Source organism: Mandrillus leucophaeus, unplaced genomic scaffold (genome assembly GCF_000951045.1).
Source record: "Mandrillus leucophaeus isolate KB7577 unplaced genomic scaffold, Mleu.le_1.0 Scaffold325, whole genome shotgun sequence".
Classification (NCBI taxonomy): domain Eukaryota; kingdom Metazoa; phylum Chordata; class Mammalia; order Primates; family Cercopithecidae; genus Mandrillus; species Mandrillus leucophaeus.
In genome coordinates, this window is record NW_012103421.1 from 335,071 (window position 1) to 343,383 (window position 8,313).

An 8,313-nucleotide genomic window follows, 5' to 3' on the forward strand; every position below is an offset into this window, starting at 1 on the left:
TTGGCCTCCCAAAGTGCTGGGATTACAGGCAGATATAAAATGATATTCCATGTAAATAACAACCAAAAGAGAGCTGAAATGGCTATAATAATATCAGACTAAATAAACTTTAAGTAAAAAAATTGTTACTAGAGACACATAAGGACTTTCTACCATCATAAAAGCGTCAGTCCATCAAGAGATACCACAACTATAAACATATATGCTTGTGGTAGACTAAAAACAAAGCCCCCTTAAAACCTATCCATGTCCTAACCCCTGTAACCTGTGAATGTGACCTTCTATGACGAAAGGGACTTTGTAGATATGATTAAATTAAGGCCCTTGAGATGGATAGATGATTTTAGATTAGCTGGGTGGGCCCAAGGTAACCACAAGCATCCTTGTAAGAGAGAGGCAGGAGATCAGGGTTAGTAGGAGGAGATGTGATGATGGAAAAAAGAGGCTGGAGTGATGTAAGGACAGGGTTATGAGCCAAGGAAGGCAAGCAGCCTCTGGAAGCTGGAAAAGCAAAGAAGAGACCCTCCCCTAGCGCTTCCAGAGGGAGTGCGGCCCCATGGACTCCCTGGTTTTAACCCAGTGAGACTGGTTTCAGACTGCTGACCTCCAGGGCTGTTAGATGATAAAGGCATGTTGTTTTAAGCCATTGAGTTTGTGGTCATTTGTGACATCAGTAACAGGAAATTCATACAGACCATGTCCCTTCCAGCTTCTGTCTTCTTTTATTTGCTCTCCTGTATCTTCAAACAGTTGCTTTTGATTCTTCCCAGAGTTGACAGTTATTTAATAACAGCAGGGCTGCTCTGATGTCAGCTACCCTACCATTACCAGAAACAGAACTCGAGTTACCCTTTCTAAAATGAAAAGGATATTTTTGACTTCCAAAGCAAGTGGGTCCCCAAGGGTTTGCAAATCTGTACCTATCTCATAGGATGTGTGAGAGTTAAATGAGAGAATTCACTGCACAGGTGGGTTACAGGTAGCTGGCATGAACTGAGCCTTCGGGCATGTTAGTTATGGTCAGAAGAATAAAAGGGGGTCATCCAGGCCTACAATTTATAGGTGGATCCACAGGACTTAATGACAGGCTGGGTTTAGGGGTGCCTTGTACAGGCTGCACCTGGAACGTCCTCCCGTTCCCTTCTCCTTGTCTGTCCGTGCCTCCTCCTCCAAGCAGCCACACTGCCAAGTCAGTTTCTTCCTTCTGCAGACATGGAAGGAAGTATGTAAGCACAGTCCCAGGCAGGAGCTGAGAGTTTGCAGAATAAATAGATACTGGATCTGGAGGGAAACTGTTCTGAGGTCCAGGGAGGCCCCGCGCCATTCCACCTGCCTGCCCTGCCTTGCACTGCATCCTGGCATCCCACCTACTGGCTGAGCTTAGCCAGCCAAAGCTTCCCAGAGACCCATATGTCTGCACTGGATTCTCCTCCAATAGCTACAGGCCCCATAGCAGCGGCCCTAAGTAAAGACCCAACTCCTCCAAATTGTGTGGAACTGCTGCCAGAAGATATTTCATACCTCGAGACCACCTGGCATCCCTAGTGAGCATCACAGAGACCCTGCTTGGCCAGAGAGCTCACCAGATGCATCACAGCAAAGGGCAGGTCCTCACGGGCCATCCCCCTGGGTCAGAGGTCAGCAACTGTTGACCTGCAGACCAAACCAGTGGAGCCTGCAGATGCGCTTGGCTGGCATTCAGTGTTTAAAGTCTTTTGGCGTTTGTTGCCAGCACTGAACAATAAGAAGATTTTACATTAAAATCCAGCTTTCTAGCCCTCCAGAACATCAGAAGCTGGCAAACCTGGCCCTCAATGCCACCTGGCCACAAAGGAGGGGTTGGAGAGAGTCTGGGGCTTCAGGCAGGCATGCGCTCTACCCCCATGAGCCCTTCTCTACTGTCATCCTGAGTCCCAGGTCAGCCATCACGGCACCACACTGTTCATTTCTAGATTGAAGATAAAATTGAGTGGGGTTTTTGCCACCGTTTTTTGTGAGAATGGGGAAAAACAGATTCAGAAGCCTCTTGTTTCAGGAAAAAATCGGAGCTGGCCTATTTCTTTGTGGATGAAATGAGTAGGTAACAAGATGTGTCTGGCACCGAATTCCCCTGCCACGATAAGAATTAATCCCCCTTGGTCTGGACCCCATCCTTCTGCAATGAAGAAACTGAGGCCCAGGCAGGGTGAGACCGGCCCAAGGTCACACAGCCAAACAGCAGCTCGGCAGCGGTGCCTGGGGACCCGGTGGCACCCACAGTGTCCTCTGATGGGTATGTGAGCACATCTGTAATGCTCAGAGCCACACACCCCAGGGCTCTGACGAGGACTTTGTTTCAGTCTCCCAGGGCCTGAGGATTCTAGTGGACTCAGGCCTCTTAGAGATGTGCTGTCCCAGCGCTGTCCCCCAGACAAACTTGTGGGGCTCCAGCAAGGGTGGCAGATGGCCTGTGGCTGGGCTAATGGCCTGGAAAAGGCTGCCCGCAGGAGGAGGGAGGCGGCTGCAGAGACACAATATAAGAATATTTGACAGTTTTCTGTAGGGAGCCAGGCCCAGTCTCGCCAAAGAGGCCGGGAACCCGGAGCAGACAGATGGAGCTGTCCCCTCTGAAGCCAGCCAGGCTGGCTGTGCAAGGCTTCTTCCTCGTCAGCATGTCATCACGAAGCTGTTCTGCATATGCACAAGGAGGGGGGTCACACCCTGCACAGTGTGGCCTTTTGGAGCTGATTTGCAGATAGAGCTATCCACGTTCCCAAAATATCGCCTCCACTGTCCTTCATGAGAAATTCCACCTTTAGCATCACACTTTTGGGGTAAGGTGAGATAGACGGAGCTACCAAATTAGAGAGCTAAATGGCAGGTCCCACACATGGACTGGGACCAGGGCTGGCCAGAAACCATGAAGTGGAAAGACCAGGTTTTCAAAGTGCCACCCCAGTTGCTGTGCTGAGAGGTAGTGGGGGACCAACTAGGCCTCCAGGAAAGCCCAGCGTCAGTGATGCCACCTCACACCAGGTACCTGACATAGCACCCATTTCTCTTATCATCTTATCTTCACCATCACCATCCTCACCATCACCATCCTCAACATCACCATCATCACCATCACCACCACCACCATTATTTCCATCACCATCATCATTACTACCATTATCACTATCACCATCACCATCATCATCACCACCACCATCATCATTTCCATCACCATCATCACTACCATTATCACCATCACCATCATCACCATCACCATCATCATCACCATCATAATTACTATCATTATCATCATCACCATCGTCACCACCACCACCATCATCATTTCCATCACCATCATCATTACTACCATTATCACCATCACCATCACCATCATCATCACCACTGCCATCATCCCCATCACCGCCACCATCACCATCATCACCATCACCACCATCATCACCATCATCACCATCACCACCATCATCATCATCACCATCATCACCATCACCATCCTCAACATCACCATCATCACCATCACCACCACCATTATCATCATTTCCATCACCATCATCATTACTACCATTATCACCATCACCATCATCATTTCCATCACTATCATCATTACTACCATTATCACCATCACCATCATTATCACCACCGCCATCATCACTATCACCACCACCATCACCATCATCACCATTACCACCATCATCACCATCATCACCATCACCACCATCATCATCATCACCATCATCAGCATCACCACCATCATCATCACCATCATCACCATCATCACCGCCACCACCATCATCACCATCACCATCATCACCATCACCACCACCATCATCATCACCATCATCACCATCACCACCATCATCATCACCATCATCATCACCACCATCAACATCATCACCATCATCATCATCATTATCACCATCACCACCATCATCACCGTCATCACCATCACCACCATCATCATCATCACCATCATCACCATCATCATCACCATCATCACCATCATCACCATCATCATCATCATCATTATCACCATCACTATCACCACCATTATCACCATCACCATCATCACCATTATCATCATTATCACCATCACCACCATCATCACCATCACCACCATCACCATCAACATCATCACCATCATCATAATCACCACCATCACCACCACCATCACCATCATCACCATCATCACTATCATCACCATCACCACCACCACCATCATCACCATCATCATCACCATCATCATCATCTTCACCATCATAATCATCATCACCACCACCATCACCATCATCACCATCACCATCATCACCACCACCATCACTGTCATCACCATCACAACCATCACCACCATCATCACCATCATCACCATCACCACCATCATCACCATCATCATCACCATGACCACCACCATCATCGTCATCATTATCACCATCACCATCCCCACCATTATCACCATCACCATCATCACCATTATCATCATCAACATGATCACCATCACCACCATTATCATCACCATCATCAGTACCATCACCATCAACATCATCACCATCATCACTATCATCACCACCATCACTATCATCATCACCATCACCATTATCACCACCATCACCATAACCATCATCATCATTATCACTCCTCCTCCTTCTCCACATCCTCCTCAAAGTATTCCCAACTCTCTGCCAAGGAAGAAGGGATGAGGGAGAAAACAAGCCACCTATACCTCCTCCACACTCCACGCCTCAGCCCACAGCCAGCCCTACACCACTCTCCATGCACCTTGGCGCACGCTCTTCACACCTGAGAAACCTCCTCTACTGGGCAGGTCTCCAAATTCCCCAGTTTTGATGCCATCAGTCTCTACATCCTGCCTTGAGAGCAGCCTCCCTGCCAGGTGTACTCACTGAGCTTGTTTCCAAGCTCAGGAGCTCCTGGAGTCAGGGGCCATGTTTCTACCTTGGGGCTCCCAGGACTGGGTGCAGGACTGCCAGGGGTTCAACCACTGCCCAACAGAAGTGGGGCGGGTGAGAGAGAGAAGGGGATGAGAGGGAGGTGAGAGGAGGCAGGGGATGGAGCCAGGGAAATGAAAAGGGAAGCCGGGGAGAAGGGATGGGGAAGGAAGGGGGAGGAAGGAGAGGAGAGAATCACGGAGAAAGGGAGGGGACAGAAAGGAAGGAGGGGAGGAGTGTGGAAGTCAAGAAGGAAGGAGGGGAGGGGAGAAAGGGAGGGGACAAGGTGCCTGAAGAATAGACCAAATATTCGCTCTTGGCTCAGACTCATAAATTCCCTGGAAAGTGAAAACTTTCCAAGCCACAAGCAGCCTGACTAAGGGCCACTGACAAATCCTGGGGCTCTCTGAGACTGGTTTCATTCTCTGCTACAGAGAGAATAAAATGTCTGCTCAGCTGAAAAAAAGGAAACCCAAATCACAGTGAATCTCCCTGTCATCGCCTGTTCGTGAGACTGGCAGTTTTTCTCTGTTCCTCGATAAACTAAATGCATCCTCTGTGTCCATCGAACCATGGAGGACACTGGCCAAAGTCCATTGCAGGAACTTCCAACTCTGGATCTCAGGGCCAGCGAGCCCTGGAGAAAGCCACACTGCAAGCAGCTCCCGGCCCCAGGACCTGCCACAGAGTTCCCATGGTTGCAGTGGGTATGAAAAGGCGCAGGATGGGGCAGCTGTGCTGTGTGTGCGGTGGTCCAATCCCCTGTCCCTCAGACCTGCCCAGACAGGTTACCACTGGGTGGTTCCCCCGACCACCTTGTTTCCTTATCAGTGGGCAGGATGCTGGCAATGACCCACACTCTGCTTGGTAAAGTCGGTGGCATCTGGAAGCTTCCAGCTGGCCCCTCTGGCTTCTATTAGTGCTCAGGAAGTCTGTCCTGTCAGGGTTCTCTACTGGGGCCAGACAGGGGAGAGGCCGTGCAGGGACGTAGGTGCTCTCGGTGACTGATGTGGGGAGCCCCTGGCCCTGGCCAGTGAGTGCAGAATGTCCTGGAATGTAGGGTTCCCCAAGATGGACAAGATGAAAACGGAAAGGACAGATGATTACATGTACAAGCCCCTCACCTGTACTCCATCCTCCTCCCCACATCCAGCCCCACAGAGCAGCCTCCTTCTGCCTTAGCTGTCCCAGCTCAGGCGCACACGGGGTGTGAAGCTCGCCATCCCCCAAACCACCCTTCCTCAGGGACCTGGGACCAGTCAGTGAGCCACACGGAGACTTGGTGTCCACATCTGTCAAATGGGGAACCGGGTGAATGGCAGGCAGTGTTCTGTGAGACCGAATGAGAGAAAGCGTGTCACCATGTCACCGTGTGCTTGTTAAGCCTGACTACAGGCCACGAACTGGGCTATACAGAAATTGCCTCCCCTGATCCTCATGAGGTCAACACAGGGCAGCTGAGTGGCCTTGCCAGCCGGTGGCAAAACCCAGGCCGTGGCCTCCAAGGCCTTTTGCTCCCTCCTTGATGGGCGCAGGAGTGGTCTGAGCACTGTGTTCACACAATGTTCACAGGATGGTGCCTGGCGGGGGCGGGGGCACGCTATGCACCCCTCTTGGAACCCCCTGCAGCCCCGGCTCCTGTGGCTATGGCCACTTCCCACAGCACACTGAGGTGGTCACCTGGCATCTGGGCCAGCAGGAGATCTAGCTGTGCAAAGGAGAGGCTGGTCCTGCCCCTCACTGGTGCACAGGAGGCAGAGATGCCCACAGCAGAGGCCAGGTATGGTTCAGCTGACACATTCCAGGTACAAGGGAGGGGGCTCTGAGACAACGTGTCCACTTGCTTTCCCGCACCCCCGCCCATGGGCAGCCTCTGGGATCACCTGTGTGTTGGGTGCCTGGTGCCTGCAGCCTCCAGGATCTCCTGTGTGTTGGGTGTTGGGTGTTGGGTGCCTGCAGTTTCCTGGGCCCAGCCTCAGTGCTCTTGCCTCCCAAAAGACACTTGCTAGAAGCTACAGGCAATCCCTGGGGAAGGGTGAACATGGGGACTGTGGGTGGGGGGGCAGAGGGGGCTGGGCATGGAGGGACCCGAGTACCCAGGCGATTCGGAATAATTCTAGTCAGCCTGAACTGGGGAGGCAGCTAACTCGCTGTGGGACCCCAGGCTGCCGCCCACCCACCGTCTCTGTGCTCTGCCGCACCTCTCCTTGAGGTGAGAGGCCATGGGTGGTCCTGCGGTGCCGTGCCCTGCCAGCGGGTCTTCCCTGCATGTGTTTCTCCATGCAGCCTTTGCTTCCCACTGCAATCCCTAAGCGAGCCCGCTACGGAGACGGAGCCGTTCCGAGGTGTTAGGTAACAGCAGCGCGCACAACTCCTGGACTGCAGCGGACGCAGCCAGGTCCGCCTAGCGCCCAGAAGGCGGCTGCAGCAGCAGCAGGTCCTGCGGGAGGGACAGCTGGCAGCCCCAGGAGAGCGTACGGAGAGGCAGTTGTGGGTGCAGCTGGGATGCGAGTCTCCTGGGCACGCCGTGAGAGCCACTGTCGCCTGCAGTGACCCCCACCCCCATCCCCAGCCTGACCTGCTCTCCCGAAACACCCGCCTGTGCCGGGGGAGTCTTGGATACTCCGTTTGGAGCAGCCCGTCGGCCTGGGAGGGGAGTGGTCGTGCCTCAGGCACAGCCCACCCAGACAGGCAGCAGAGCAGAGCAAGCACAGGACCGGCCGGAGGAGGGACCCCAGCCTCGCCCCCATGCCCTGCTGCACGGTGAGTGCCGCCTCCGGGCAGCCCCCAGTCCGCCGCCTGGGAGCCTCGCGCCATCTGTGGAGGGGGCTTCCTTTCTCCACGGGCCACACTGCCGGTGGTGTCGGAGGGGACACTGTGGAGGAAGCGTTCAAGGGTCTGGAATAGTGTGTTGGGGAAGGGGTTGGGAGCAGCTTCTGCCGGGGAGTGCAGGGCCCCCCAACCCTGCCCCAGCCAGTTTTCTGCTGACTTTGCTTCAAAGTTCCCCAGGGCTGGAACCTTGGCCAGCAGGGCACTAGCTCTGTCTGGACACCTCACTCGCCCGCTGACCCCCAACAGTGTTCAGCCTGGTCGGAGCGCGGCGGGCAGGCAGGGCAGGCAGCGGGCTCCAGGGCAGAATCGCGAGGTGCCCCCAGGGCTGGGATGCTGCATTGCACCCATATCCCGGTGCCCTGCTCCCTCCTCCAGGGCAGCGCTGCCCGCCGTGGTGGCGAGGGGACTGCCCAACCTCCCTCCAGGGGTGGGACGCCCACCAGGCAGGATGTGGGACATGACAGATTAGGACCTCCAAGATCACTTCTGAAGCATCTGTTCACCACCTGTGCCTTTGACTTTTGACTTCTTTTGCTCAAAAAAAATT

The 8,313-nt window shown here is 53.4% G+C and overlaps 1 pseudogene; it reads left to right on the forward strand.

The window, feature by feature from the left end:
* Positions 1 to 3,792: 3,792 nt before the first annotated feature.
* LOC105545344 lies at positions 3,793 to 4,422 on the forward strand (annotated as a pseudogene).
* Positions 4,423 to 8,313: the final 3,891 nt, after the last annotated feature.